The 15,256-nt window shown below is 39.9% G+C and overlaps 1 pseudogene across 1 annotated transcript; it reads left to right on the forward strand.

Annotated features, from left to right (window-relative positions):
- The first annotated feature begins 9,076 nt into the window (after nt 1–9,076).
- Nucleotides 9,077–10,611, forward strand: LOC308244600 (protein LSM14 homolog A-like; annotated as a pseudogene). The gene is made up of 2 exons: nt 9,077–9,137; nt 9,358–10,611. The product of its transcript is annotated as a protein LSM14 homolog A-like (transcript).
- The last annotated feature ends 4,645 nt before the right edge of the window (nt 10,612–15,256 follow it).

The raw sequence follows: 15,256 nt of genomic DNA on the forward strand, positions 1-15,256 counted from the left end.
GCCTGTCCATGTGACCGAACTCTGGCCATATGTTATAATTAGAAGTATTGTGTGAGATTTCTGAGAATGAAGCTTAAAGTGAACAGACTCAGCTGAAAGGAACCCCCTTTTTGCCCTTCTGCCTTCTCCCTATTTCAGGCCTGCCACTAGTACACGCAGGCCAGAGCTTCAACAAGCGTCAGAACCATGAAGTAACCTTTAATATGAAAACCAAGCTTTAAAATGGTAGAGCAGCCTGACCCCTGATAATAATACCAGAAGATGCCACATCAGCGCTTGCTGATGGGATGCTTGCTCCATCCTCCTTTTGAGGGATGGAAAACACACCTCTACTTTAGCACACAGGAGCCGTGTTTCTATTATTGACTCAGAACCTTATCCTAATCAACACACAGTCTAACATGAGAATCCAATGGAATTGTTCTGGGAATCAATCAACTTCCCGATTTAGTAAGTATAAATGATTTGGATATTGAGATAAATTAACTCTCCTTTAAGGAATGAAAGGAGACAGGAAAGCAAGGACGTTCCAGAGCTGTCAGCAGCATGGCACTGAGGCCAGCAGAGGGGATACAGTGATACTCAGTAGCCATGGTAACAACAACTACAGCTGCTATATTGGAAGTCATCTCAATAATAGGATTTCTAGAACTATACTTAATGATTGCTGCCTAGTGAGGCAGCAAATGGTAAACACACACACACACACACACACACACACACACACACAAATGATCATTTCCTAAATCTGACTTAACTTTCAAAAGATTAGAGACTTCTCATAAGGTGAAAGCTAAGTCCATGCACTTCTTCCTGAAATGCTGATCTAATCAGAAAAACAATTCTCTCAAAATACGAAATTCTCAAACAATTGCAGTTCCTTAAAATTCTTTTCATTTATTTTAGAAGGAGAGGAAAGAAGGGAGGGAGAGAGATAGAGAGAGACCAATTTATTGTTCCACTTTGTTGCATGTTCATTGGTTGATTCTTGTATGTGCCCTGACTGGAGATGGAACCCACAATCTTGGGGTATCGGAATGATGCTCAAACCAACTAAAGCACCTGGCTAGGCCTTAAAATTCTTAAAAATACAGTCCTTATTGACTATATATAAGGTAAATATATATTGTGTCTTTGTGGTTTTTCTAAGTCTAAATTATGTGCATTCAGACTCAGTCTCGCCAGCTGCTCTGTCCTACTTGTGCGAGCACTTCCCCGTGCTCTCTAATGAACACAATCCAGTGGTTATAGTTGTATTCTGTGCAGATAACATTTAGTGAATACGTTAGATGAAACAATTCGATCGTTTCCATGACCATAACAGTGGTGAGGTGGTGGTCATATAGGACAGATAATGTGCATGTCCATGTGCTCAGGAAGAAAGGTTCTAAAATAAGGCTTTCTGACCGGTGGACTAAGTGTGGGTTGGTAGTTGGGCTCTGGTGCAAATGAATTGCTAATTTAGGCTTAGAAATATTAAATGACTAAGAAAAAGACTTAGATTCATATAAAAATTAATGCCTGAAATTAATCTTTTTTCCAGAGACCTCAGGAAGTCCCCTGAGTCTCAGATTCCTTCCTTGTATCAGAAAGAAGATGGACAATTTGACCTCTAAAGTTTCTTTTAGTACTAGCTTGCTAAGAATATGGATTTTCTCCTGGGAGTAACATAAAATAAATACACTATAAATAAAAATAGTGCTGGCTGGTGACTCAGCTGGTTGGAGCCTGGTCCCATACACCGACAGTTTGCGGGTTTGATTCCCAGTCAGGACACGTACGGGGGGGGCAACCAATCGATGTTTCTCTCTCATATCAATGTTTCTATCTCTCTCTAAGAAAAAACAAAGCAATAAAAATTATATCCTCGGGTGAGGGTTAAAATAATAGTCCATGCATATGAGTAAGTGCGTTGTCTTCAGATATGCTAAAAAGGAAAATGTTCTGGGAATCCATCAACTTCCTGATTCAGTAAGTACAAATGATTTGGATATTGAGATAAATGAACTCTCCTTTAAGATTTCAAGTTACAAGTTATTTTAGACAAGTCAAGCATACAAAGTAAAACTAAAAATACATGGTCCTGTCGAAATCAGCAGGGATTTGGCGTGCATAACTGGCTCTCCATTCCTAATACTTTTAATAGACCTACTTGATACAGATACCCTTGGACATCTGCCCTGGCTGAGGGAAACGCATTCCAAGCTTATCCTAATGGGTTACTAAATGCAGCCCTGTGGGAAATAAGTGCTTACAAAGCCCTTCTGCCTTTGGCTTGTTTAGACTCCTTTCCCAAGTTTAAAACTCAGTATGTGATCATTCTGGTCCAGTGGTCGGCAAACTCATTGGTCAACAGAGCCAAATATCAACAGTACAACGATTGAAATTTCTTTTGAGAGCCAAATTTTTTAAACTTAAACTATATAGGTAGGTACATTGTCATTAACTTAATTAGGGTACTCCTTCAGTCGCACTATACATGCGCGCCCGCACGTGGTATTTTGTGGAAGAGCCACCCTCAAGGGGCCAAAGAGCTGCATGTGGCTCGCAAGCCGCCGTTTGCCAACCACTGTTCTAGTCAATACAACCTGGAGGGATTTGGAAAAAATCAGAAAGTGTGGCTGGGAAGCTACTGGCTGACAGGTCAAAGGTGTTTATTTTGATGTTCTGAGAACCTGAAGTCCTCTCACAAGACACATTTTAAGTTCCTGGAATCCTAAATCTTCTTGAAATTCATTCATCAACAAGAACCAAAAGTTGCATGGCAAGAAGTGACTCACACCAAATAGGCTATCATTTCCTATTAAGTAACACTTAATATTAATTTGGATACCAAGATATTTGTATACCAGCATATTCTTACAAATTCTGGAATAGGCAAACTATGGCAACAAAGAAAGATCAGTGGCAGCCTGAGACTGGGGGAGGAGACTGACGATACAGGGTGAGGACAACGTTTTAGATCTTCATTTTAATTATGGTATCCATTTATCAGAATCCATTCAACCATATGCCTAATTATATTTTCCCTATGCATCAGTTGCTTCGACAGAATTTCTACCAGAGTTTTCCATAACAGAACTGCCAATACAGATAAGAACTCACTGACTAGCTCGTATTAATGAGTATCAATATTCACGTAATACAGCATGCTCTAAAAGAATTATCACTAGATTATGGCATTTCATTCCTTACAGTGAAAAGAAAATTTGTATTGCTAAAATCAAAGAACATGACCAATAATCTAAAATTCTTTTCCTAGATAACTTAATTGGACAAATGTGATTAAATCTGAGAAAAGGGGCAAAACCAGTTTGGCTCAGTGGATAGAACATCGGCCTGCGGACTGGGGGGTCCCGGGTTCGATTCCGGTCAAGGGCACGTGGCTTGGTTGTGGGCACATCCCCAGTGGGAGGTGTGCAGGAGGCAGCTGATCTATGTTTCTCTCTCATCGATGTTTCTGACTCTCTATCCCTCTTCCTTCCTCTCTGTGAAAAATCAATAAAATGTATTTTAAAAAATGTTTAAATCTGAGAAAAGGGAGGCTAATAATTAATCTAGTCAGTAAATAAAGCTAGTCTCTAAAAAGCCCTCTAAGACCTCTATTTAAACATGAAAGAGTAAATGCACGAGTTTATCTCCTCCCTCTCCTAAAACCCTTCGAAAATGATAGTAAAGGAATAAAAAGAGCATAAACTCACAGGGCCAGGAGCGCAGTATGACGACAAGATCACACAGAGATGTCCAACACTGTTCTGATACCGGAAAGCGGGATGAACAGTAACTGAGCAGCAGAGAGAAACCTCAGTACAGGAACAAGGGGATGCAGACAGGAGGAGCTGGATTCCCAGCACAGATTCCTGGATAGGTTAGGACTGGATGCAGCAGGGAACTTGGAAGGCAAAGATAAGAAACAAGGATGAAAAAAGGAGGAGACATTGAAGCAGGAAGATTCCAGACTCAAAAACATCAGGGAAACTGAGCTCAGGGTCAGGTAAAATACTAAAAACAAGAATTAAATGGAAGTTTGCCCACTCAATAGTTTAACTGCCAAATATTTTATCCCGTTTGCCCCCAGTACTGCCGGCCAGGGTTATATTCCCAAGGCAGAAATGAGAAGGTTCTCTATTAAGAAAGTGAGACACACACACAAGAGTAAAGACATAAAAATTGACATTTGGGAGTCAGCAAATAATCACTATCTTAGCAATGCACAGGGAGCATTCAATTGATTTGAATGCCTTACTTTTAAGTATAAATGAATATAGAAAGACTGCTAAACATTTAGGAAAGCCTCTAACATGAAAGATAGAGATAATAAAAAATAAAATACAATGGCAAAGGGGAAAAAAAGAAAAGAAGGGAGATTACAAAGGTAATGCAGGAAGCAGAAGAAAACTTAAAACAACCTCCTATAATTAATATCCTCTTAGGAAAAGAGAATATTCACTTCATTCATTCAACAAAGATTCATTGGGCAGCTGACAAACATTAAGTATTATTCTCATTTCTGAAAGTGCTGAGATTTGAAAAGGATACAAAAATTCCTGCCTTCATGAAGTTTATAGTCTAGTCTAGTGTATAATGTATTTATGAAACTAGAACAGAATGCTGTATGAGGAATAATCACATAATTTTTAAGAGCTCTAATAAATTAAAAATTATATAGCCCTCTCTATTCCTGCTGCTTTATTTCAGGCCCTTGAGTTTTCACAATGGCTTGGAAAGAGGTCTCCTAACATCAGACTTTACTACCACCACCCCACTCCACCTTTCTCATAGCCGCTAGAATAATTTTTATTCGACCAATACATCTTGAATCATGTCATTCCTCTTCCTAAAGTTCTTTTGTGGTACTTAACTGTCTTCAGGATAAAATACAAACTATTTGGCAAGTCCTTAAGGCTCTCTATGATCTGATTCCTGCTTCTCTCTTCAGTAGCACTGTCTACATGTACCTCATGCTACACCCATATTTGAATTACTCTTTATAATTCTTTGAACACATAATGCTCCTTCTTAAGACTCCAAACCAGTGCTTTTCAAAATGTTTTTTATCTCAACCAACAATAAGAAAGGCATTTTACACTGCAACTCAATAAATACAGTTTTTCTCTCTCCTCTCTCTTTTCTCTCTCTCTCTATCATGTATGTGCACACATAAATACAATGGGGGAAAAGGTTTCATGAAAAAACACCCATTCTATGTGAGGTGCACTCTGATATTTTCTATTCTATTTTGTTATTTTTAGAATCCTGGTCACAACACATTAAATTGATTTCATGATCTATTAAGGGGACCCAACCCATCATTTGAAAACAACAACAACAACATTGCTCTAGTTCCTTGCATATGTTAACATCCCTGTTGGGAATATCCTTCACCTTTTCTTCTGGCTAATTCTTACCTGTCCCTCAAGACCCACTTCAAAGTGCCTTCCCTTCTCCCTGCTCTCTGGATTAGGTACCCCACTATGTTTCCATAGCGCCTCATGTACACCTGCCACTCTCTGTTATCGTTGTCTCTTCATTGGTTTGTTGCTCCTATTGACAGAACTTCTAGATGGCAGTGATGGAGTTGCTCATACATGTGTACATCCACTGCCTGGGAAACAGTGGCTAATGCCTAGAAGGTCCTCACTGAATCCCAGCTTATGAATCTATCTATTCCATTGTTCACTTGGGTAAACTGAGATGCCCCAAATCACAGAGTTCCAAATCCTGAACTTTTACCTCTTTGAAGAAAGCAAGTTATCTCCTGAGGGAACATTTCTGTAACAGAGCCATCGAAAAGTTTCTAGTTTTAGGCGGGAGCACTTCTCTTCCCATTGATTGAGAACAGCAATTTTCAAACTTTTGGGTCCAAGAAAATGTTTACACTTTTAGCATTTGTAAGGACCTCAAAAAGCCTTGATTTATGTGAGATTATATATGTATGTATTTATTATGTGCTTATGTTATTGTGAAAACAGGGATGAACCTAGAGAGTATTATGCTAAGTGAAGTAAGTCAGACAGAGAAAGACATATACCACAGGATCCACTTATATGTGAAATCTAAAAACAAAATAGAAGCAAACTCATAGATACAGAGGACAAATGGATGGTTGCCAGAGGGGAGGGGGGAAATGGGTGAATGAGGTGAAGGGGAATAAGAGTATAAACTTCCAGTTATAAATAAATCGTGGGGATATAAAGGACATAGGGAATATAGTCCATAATATCCTAATAACTTCATATGTGACAGATGGTTACTAGATTTATCCGTGGTGATCACATCCTGAGGTATATAAATGTCTAAATCACTAAGTTGTACATCTGAAACTAATATAATATTGTGTGTCCACTCTATTAAAATATAATGCTATAGTGACTTTTCAATGAAGCAATGAGATGAAAGTGTAAGATTAAAACCCTTTTTAAAAATAATGGCTTGTGAGTAAGGAAGGAATAACTTAGTTTCAATGTGAAATAGAAGTGTGATTATTAATGTATGAAACAAGAAATTTAACTCTAGGCTTCATTGACTTTTACATTTTCCAATGCCAAGTCAGTCAGGGTCTCTCTTACACTTTTCACTCTCCTTTCTTTGAGGGGGTGAGCTTTATGAAATGAAATGGGCTCTTAAAGTTACATCCATTCTTTCCTGTCTTCTGCCACCTGGAGTTTTCACCAAATGTGATTCGCTCATTATTTTCTTCTGCCCGATCCCTAATATCTCGGTTTCAAGCTACTGCTAAGTTTTTAGATTTCTTTCAGTGCTCAGACTGACTGGAAGTAGAAGTTTCTTGGCAGCACTAATATTAATGAAGTAAAACCCCATTGTTTATCAACTACATATATATACTTTTCTACTCAAATACAAATTTCAATGTTAGGTGTCGTCACCAAATAAACTGAGAAAGCCCAGACAGTTGAGAGACCCGAGCATGCCTCATGCTGCCAAAGAAAATAAGAAAGTCCTGAAAACCTACAGGCTAAGCATTAGACAGACACATAGATAGAATCAATGTGCTTTTTCTCATGCAAAGAAAAAAATTAGATGCAAACTTTACATTTAAAACTGCATTGTTCCCCTTTAATCTGGCCACCATCCGAGTGGTGATCTGGATGTTAGAGAAGAGATGAATGGGAGACATTGGCAGGGATTGAAGCTTGGAGATGAATGTGGAAATGTAGAATGGATGTTTCTTTTTTTTGGCTTTGAGTTGACCGTTGTTTCTGTCTGTTTTTTAGAACTGATCCGAGAGGACAGGGAAGTCAGTGTGGGCGGCTCTGAGGAGCCTCCCCTCTACAGCTGCGGCTCAGAGGATTATGGCGCTTCATCCACAAGGCAACATTGCACAAGTCGCCTTTGAACAAAAGTCATGGATACTATTAATGATATGGTAATCCTTCATCGAGCTACCTCCCAGTAGTGATTATACTGACATGGGAAGAATATCTAAGTCGTGGAGGCAGCCCACAACAACACTGTGTCATTGTTCACCCCGGGCTTGACCAGGACTAACTTTTACCAGCATCTCTCATGTCACCTTCCCTCCGGAGCCTCCCCCAGCCCCGGCCCCAGCTCCCACTCCCACCCCGTCATGGTAAAAAAGTGGCAAAGAAAACCCTGATCCTGAATCTTTTTTTAGATTTGTTTTTGCAAGTTCCCACACACATTTAGTGTCATCTCAAAATTCATGCTGTCAACTGTCCCCAGGAACCATTTCCATCTGAGAGCAAGACCACACAAAGGTTAGTTCGGTAGGTCTCAGAGAAGATGTTTTAATTGTCTGACAATAGATTCTGCCATGATTTGACTTGCAAATACTGTCCCCTTGCTCTCAGATAACATGCTCAGAATTAGAGAATTTGTCAATAAATTTCCAAAATCCTCCTTTATTATAACACCGAGATAGCAGTGGTTTCCCTATTTGACAAGACTCAAACACTCTCCAGCAGAGAACATTTTATGGCTCATGACACTGTGGGACTCTCCTAAGGGTCAAACTAATTTACTCATAGGTGATTTCCCCTTAATATAAGCAAAGCGGCTTTTATGAAAAAGAAATATGATTTTTATGTAATTATGTGTGTAGGATAAACATGTTTACATTACCACTTCAAATGACTTGTGGTGAATAATGTACTTGATAATGATAAAGCAACTATACACTCACCACCGTCCTGACCTAATTATTTCTTTTCACGTAAACAAAACCAATACCTACTATAATTTTACAGACACTCTCCCATATTCACAAGGCTACATAGATAATTTTTCTATCCCACATAATAAACCATGCTCTCAGCACACAATGAAGTTGTGATATGAAAAAAATCTAACTTTCCTAACAAATATCACTGGAGAAGATCACTGTTCTAAATCAATTTTTCTTTAGTACTTACCAAAAAATTCTTACAGAAATGACACATGTTTTTAGTAGAAGTGTCATCTTTGATAAAAATATACACTTAACCAACACATGGCTATAAAGGACAAACAATAAATTGTATACATATAATACTTTACAGGTTATTTTCTGCTTTCTACATAGGCTATTTTCTGCTTAATATAAAGAATACTATGACAATTTATGAGAAATGTTAGGACCAATGTGCTATCTTCTTCCTTGTTAAAATTAATAATGGACTGGCTATTTTTTAAATATATTTTATTGATTTTTTTACAGAGAGGAAGGGAGAGGGACAGAGAGTCAGAAACATTGATGAGAGAGAAACATCAATCAGCAGCCTCCTGCACACCTCCTACTGCGGATGTACCCACAAACCAAGGTACATGCCCTTGACCGGAATTGAACCTGGGACCCTTCAGTCTGCAGGCCAATGCTCTATCCACTGAGCCAAGCCAGTTAGGGCTGGACTGGCTATTTTTGAAGCTGTATTTGGGAGAAGATGATGAGAGCATCTCCATCTGTTCTTCAGACTTTACATACACTTACTTAATGTTCAGATATTTATAAGAATGTACTGGGTCTGAGGTGGCTGCTATAGGTGCCGACAGAGCCAGCAGGCATGAGGAGTGGCATCAGATCTGCCTCACTGGGAGCAGCCCTAGCAGGGGTGGCACCATGAGTGGGGGCACCCCTTTCATCTGCAGCAAGATCAGCCTTATCTCCAAGGCGGAGCTCCACTAGGAGGGCAGCCACTACACCGTGGTCGGCAAACAGCGGCTTGCGAGCCACATGCGGCTCTTTGGCCCCTTGAGTGTGGCTCTTCCACAAAATACCATGGCCTGGGCGAGTTTATTTTGAAGAAGTGGCATTAGAAGAAGTTTAAGTTTAAAAAATTAGGCTCTCAAAAGAAATTTCAATCGTTGTACTGTTGATATTTGGCTCTGTTGACTAATGAGTTTGCCGACCGCTGCACTACACCATCGACACTGAGAACTCCACCGTAGCCCTCGTAAAAATTCCTCTGGTTCAGAAGACAGACCAACAGATCATCCAATATCACCCCGAGATGAAGCCTCTGAATACATTGTATGCCGTGGAGGTGATATTAAAGACTTCACTATTTGTGAGCCTCCAAAACCGTAATGTTCTTTGCCTCAGGACCCAGTTACCGTTCAGTCTTCACTAGGCTCATCTACTTCTTCATTCCAGCCAGTGGGTTCCTATGGACCTTTTGGCAGGGTGTCAAGGGACAGTCAGTTCAGTCCAAGGTCGGGCAGCAGTTTGGTGCTGTTGGTGTTGCTGGAGGCTCCTTGACATCCTTTGGAACAGAAGCATCAAGCAGCGGTACCCTGGCCCAAAGCAGTGCAGTTGGTTCTGCCTTTGCATAGGATACAAGATCTGTTGAAACACAATTGTCTCGAGGTCGTTCAAGCCCTCAGATCCTTTGAGAAAAAGCCTTACCATGGAACAAGTAATGCAGACCGCCTCAGCCCACTTATCAGCTCTGACACCTGTTGGGAGAAGGAGCCCTGAATCAACCAGGCCTTTACCATCTACCAGCCAAAAGGCAATAGACAATCAAGAGCACAGGCGAGCTGAAATACACAACGTTTCAAGACCAGAAACAAGCCACTCAGAAATGACAGCAAGAGACAAATAGTCCCAGATGCTCCTTCAGCTCCAAGGAGTGGGTGGCAGGGGAGATTGGTATTCGGCGAGATGGTGCTATGAAATTTGAGAAAGACTTTGAAAGTGCAAATGCACAATTTAACAAGGAGGGAATAGACACAGTTTCATAATAAACTTAAATTGAAAGATAAACTTGAGAAAACAGGAGAAGCCTATAAATGGTGAAGATAAAAGAGACTCAGGAGTTGATACTCAAAACAATGAAGGAAACTCAGATGAAGATCAACTTGGACCTAATTGCTATTCAGACAAAACTAAATCCTTCTTCGATAATACTTCTTGTGATAAGAGAGAACGGAGACCAAACTGGCCTGAACAAGATTAAATGCTGAAACATTTGGAATCCCACTTCATCCAAACCAGGGCTGTGGGGGGTACAGAGGTAGAGGAGGTCTTAGTTTCTGTGGTGGCCAAGAGTGTGGTGGTGGCAGAGGCGGTACCTTCAACCACCCCTTGAGGATTTTGTGGTAGATTCAGAGGAGGTCGTGGGGGCAGATTTTGAATATAGGAAAGACAACTAAGTTGCTGCATAGTCTACAAACAAGTCTTTGAAAATAGGTGAATTTCTAGCTCTTCATGGTCCTGAGAATTGGTTTCAGTCTTTACCAAGAATGAAGAAGTGAATTCACTGTATATATGTCACTAGCACTGGATTTTCTTGTTTGTTTGCTTGTTTTTCTGCTTAATTTCAAAGATATGATGCAATTATATTGTGCAGGGAGGGAGGCACTTCATCTTTAAAAATGAGTATTAAATATATTTGAAATAGCAAAAGGTTAAGTAATTTCCTATGTATAGTTAAAATAAAGCAGTACTTCAATGGGACTTGCGAGTGTCCTCCCACGTCCCACGTGGCTCAGGGTTGAGGTTCAGGGCTCGGGTTCTGGAGGAGGCTGCACACAAATGAAAGAGACAAGACAAGAAAACAGTAATTTGGGAATGGGGGGGCCAGGCGGAAGCCCAAGAGAGGACTCAGCTTTGCTCTGGCCTTGCGTTCCCTTTTATTCAGGTTTGGGATACACCCATAGCCCTTGGGCAGGCAATTTCCAGTAACAGGCAGACTATTTTATCAGTAAGGATTTATATGAGACTAAAAGGTGGAAGTTGCTTCAGCTACCATTGTCTCAATGAAAAAGTGGGTGTATGGCTCTGACTCTTGCCAGAGCCTCAAGGTTGATCAGCCTTCCGGACTCCTTGTCCACCCCTTTCTGCTAGTAAAGGCAATGGGCAGCTTCCAACAGGGCTTACAAGTATTTTTTCATCACTGAAAGGATTTTTCTTATCACTAAACTAGAGGCCCAGTGCACGAATTCGTGTACTGGTAGGGTCCCTCGGCCTGGCTGGCGATTGGGGCTGTCTTGCCCAGTCCTGATCAGCCCCGATCAGTTCCTTGGCCCGGCCAGTTAGGGCGGAGCGATTGCTGGAGGTTGGCCGGCCATGGGAGGTTGGCTGTGAGAGTGCACTGACCACCAGGGAGCAGCTCCTGCATTGAGCATCTGCCCCCTGGTGGTCAGTGCACATCATAGCTACCGGCCAGTTGTCCAGTTGTTCGGTCGTAATGGTCGCTTAGGCTTTTATATATACAGTCTAGAGGCCCAGTGCACAAAAATTCGTGCACTCGGCAGGGTCCCTCAGCCCAGCCTGCACCCTCTCTCAGTCTGGGACTCCTTGGGGGATGTCTAACAGCTTAGGCCCGTTCCCTGGGGAATCAGGCCTAAGTTGGCAGTTAGACATCTCTCTGGCATCCCGGGAGACCTCAGGGGATGTCCAACTAATGGCTTAGGTCGACATCCTTAGTGCTGCCATAGAGGCGGAAGAGGCTTCTGGCTCAGCAGTGCTCCCCCTGTGGAAGTGCACTGACCACCAGGGGGCAGCTCCTGCATTGAGCGTCAGCCCCCTGGTGGTCAGTGTGTGTCATAGCAACCTGTCATTCCTGGGTCATTCCGCAGTTAGGGTCAACTTGCATATTACCCTTTTATTATATAGGACAGTATTTGGCAATTATTGCAAGGGGCCTGCAGATAGGGCCCTGAAACTGTCTCCAGCCACAAAAGGGTGTGTGTGTGTGTGTGTGTGTGTGTGTGTGTGTGTGTGTCTTTTGTCCTTTCTTTCTTTTTGGAAATCCCGTAATATCCCATTTGAAGTAGCTTATTTTGTCAGTTAATTAGGGTGCTGGATGATAGAGAATTTTTTCAGTCAACTATGTACACACAGTAAATACTGTTTCTTAGGCAAAGGTAGACCTTTTATATAGTTGTAAAATTCTGTTATAGTATATTGCCAATGAAACATTAAGAACTTTGTAGAGCTGTATAAAAAGCGAGTAATTTTGTAAAGAATAACATTTTAAAGTCAGCAAACATACTGTATCCTTGCAAAAGTTCTGCTGAGGAGCAGAGCTATGGGTTGGTCTTTTTTCATAGCTTTCCAGGCATAAGATTTTTTTATTTTGATTTTCTTTTTTAATGTGTGGAACACAAATAAAGATTTGATACATTCTTTCATTATCTAAAAAGAATAAATTATTCATGCTTATCATAAGAACTTCATTTTATAGTAAATGGCATATCACAGTATTTGTAAAAAAAATAGATATTTTCAGTATATGAATGTAAGTAATCATAGATAAGAATGTACTTAGCTGTATTTTCAAATAAGTAACCCCCCCTTTTAAAGATAATAAAAGTAGCTATCAATTAACCTGTTCTCCCTGATAATGCCTAGAATTTTGTCATGATAAGTTGACTCCTTCCATTATATTTCAAGAGGATTAAGAGTGTTAGAAATTACAGAAGTCCTAGCCACAACGATCATACAGAAGAAAAAATAAAAGGCATCCAAATTGGAAAGAAGGAAGTAAACTGTCATTATTTGTAGATGACATGATATTGTACATAGAAAACCCTAAAGATACCCAGCCAGTGTTGCTCAGTGGGTGAGTATCGTCAAGTTTCCATTCCCAGTCAGGGCACATGTCCAGGTTGCAGGCTCAATCCCCAATTGGCGGCGTGTAGGAGGCAGCCCATCAATGATTCTCCCTCATCATTAATGTTTCTATCTCTCTCTCCCTTCCTCTCTGAAATCAATTAAAATATATTTAAAAGAAAACCCCAAGGACTCCACCAAATAACTACTAGATTTAATAAATGAATTCAACAATGTAGCAGGATACAAAATTAACATCCAGAAATCAATGGCATTTTTGACACCAATATTGAACTCTCAAAAAGAGAAACTAAAAAACAATCTTGTTTACCAGTGCAACAAAAAAAATTAAGATACTTAGGAATAAACTTAACCAAGGAGGTAAAAGACCTGTACTCAGAAAACTACAGAACTTTGATAAAAGAGAGGAAGATATGGACAAGTGGAAGACTATATCATGTTCATGGATTGGTAAAATCAAAATCATTAAAATGTCCATACTACCCAAAGCAATCTATAGATTCAATGCAATTTCTATTAAAATACCAATGGAATATTTCACAGATCTAGAACAAATACTTAAAAAATTTATATGGAACCAAAAAAGACCCTGAATAGAAAAGACCCTTTCAGAGTGAAAGTTCTGGGATTCTGGTTTTTGTTAAAATTGGCTATACAAATTAATACATCCTGTCAAAGGAAAGCACAGAAGCTTTAACCTCATCCCATTTACATATTTCCCTCTTTCAATCCTGAAAGGAATCATAGCTGAATACCATCACACCTAAAAATTATGTATAATTTTCATTACCTGGGAAGTGTAATGAGAAAAGTATTAGTCTTAGAGCCAAAAGTTTCAGCCCTGCATCTTAACCATTTTGACTCTGTTTTTAAATTGTAAAATGGAGCCCTCGCTCATGTGGCTCCATGGTTAAAGCATCAGCACTCACATCAAAGAGTTGAGAGTTCGATTCCCATTCAAGGGCATGTACCTGGGTTGTAGGTTCAATCCCCAGAACCCATTAGGATGCATGAGGTGGGCAGCCAATTGATGTGTTTCCTTCACATTGATGCTTTTCTCTCTCTTTTTCTCCCTCTCCCTTTCCCTTTCTCTCTTTCCCTCCTCCCCTCCCTTCCACTTTCTCTAAAAAGCAATAGAAAAAATATCCTTGGGTGAGGATTAACAAAAAAATTTAAATCTATAATATGAATACAGCAATACCTGCCCTTGCCACCTTATTGGCCCATACTAAAGTAAATTATTATTATTCAAATAAGATTGTAAAGCCAGAAGTGACAGTGAACCTCCACACTACAGAAATATTTTGTTTTGGGTTGTGTCTGGAGCTCGAAGTTGCTCATTTGCTAAAAGAAAATATTAAGTAAATACTCAGATTCATATTTAATCTAGATAAGCTATTTATTTATATTATTCCTGCTTTCCCAAATAATTTTCTAGTCTTCTATAAACATTGGGTAAAATGATTCATAAGTACTTTTGCTCAATTTGTTCATTAAATTTGTGAGGAAAATTTAAGTTTTCTATCACATTTTATAGTTAGGAAAACTAAGGCACAGAGACCATATGAACTGATTTACTTGGGGTCAATGACTGAAATAATTCCTTCCTTCCAGTATGCTGCCTGCTTTACAAAGATTTGCTAATTCAGTGCTGTCCAACAAGAATACATTGCCAGGCATATAAGTAATTTAAAATTTTCAATAGGTTTAGAAAGGTAAAATTAATTTTAATAATTTATTTTATGTAACCCAATAGACCCAAAATATTACAATTTCAACATGTAAGCAATATAAAAATCATTGAGATATTTTAACATTCCTTTTATTAATACTAGGTCTTAGAAATCTGGTATTTTATACTTACATAAAATTTCAATTCAGACTTAAATAATAATAAGCCTATATAATAAAAGACTAATATGCAAACAGACCAAATGGAGGAACAACTGGAACAACCAAACAACCGAACAACCAGACGCTATGATGTGCGTTGACCACCAGGGGGCGTGTGCAGAACATGGCGGGTGTTGGCTGTGGCAGGATTGTGGAGCAGGTGAGGCAGGGGCGCCAGATCAAGGTGGGGCACCTGTTGCTGTCATCGGGGCACGCCTCTGGTGGTTACTGAAAATTCTTTGCTCCCACGCGCCACAGTCCCATCCGACGCTCACACCTGCTACCAGCGCCGGCCCCACTTGCTTTTCTCTCTCTTTTGCTGCCAGT

This window comes from Plecotus auritus (assembly GCF_963455305.1).
Source record: "Plecotus auritus genome assembly, chromosome: 3".
Classification (NCBI taxonomy): domain Eukaryota; kingdom Metazoa; phylum Chordata; class Mammalia; order Chiroptera; family Vespertilionidae; genus Plecotus; species Plecotus auritus.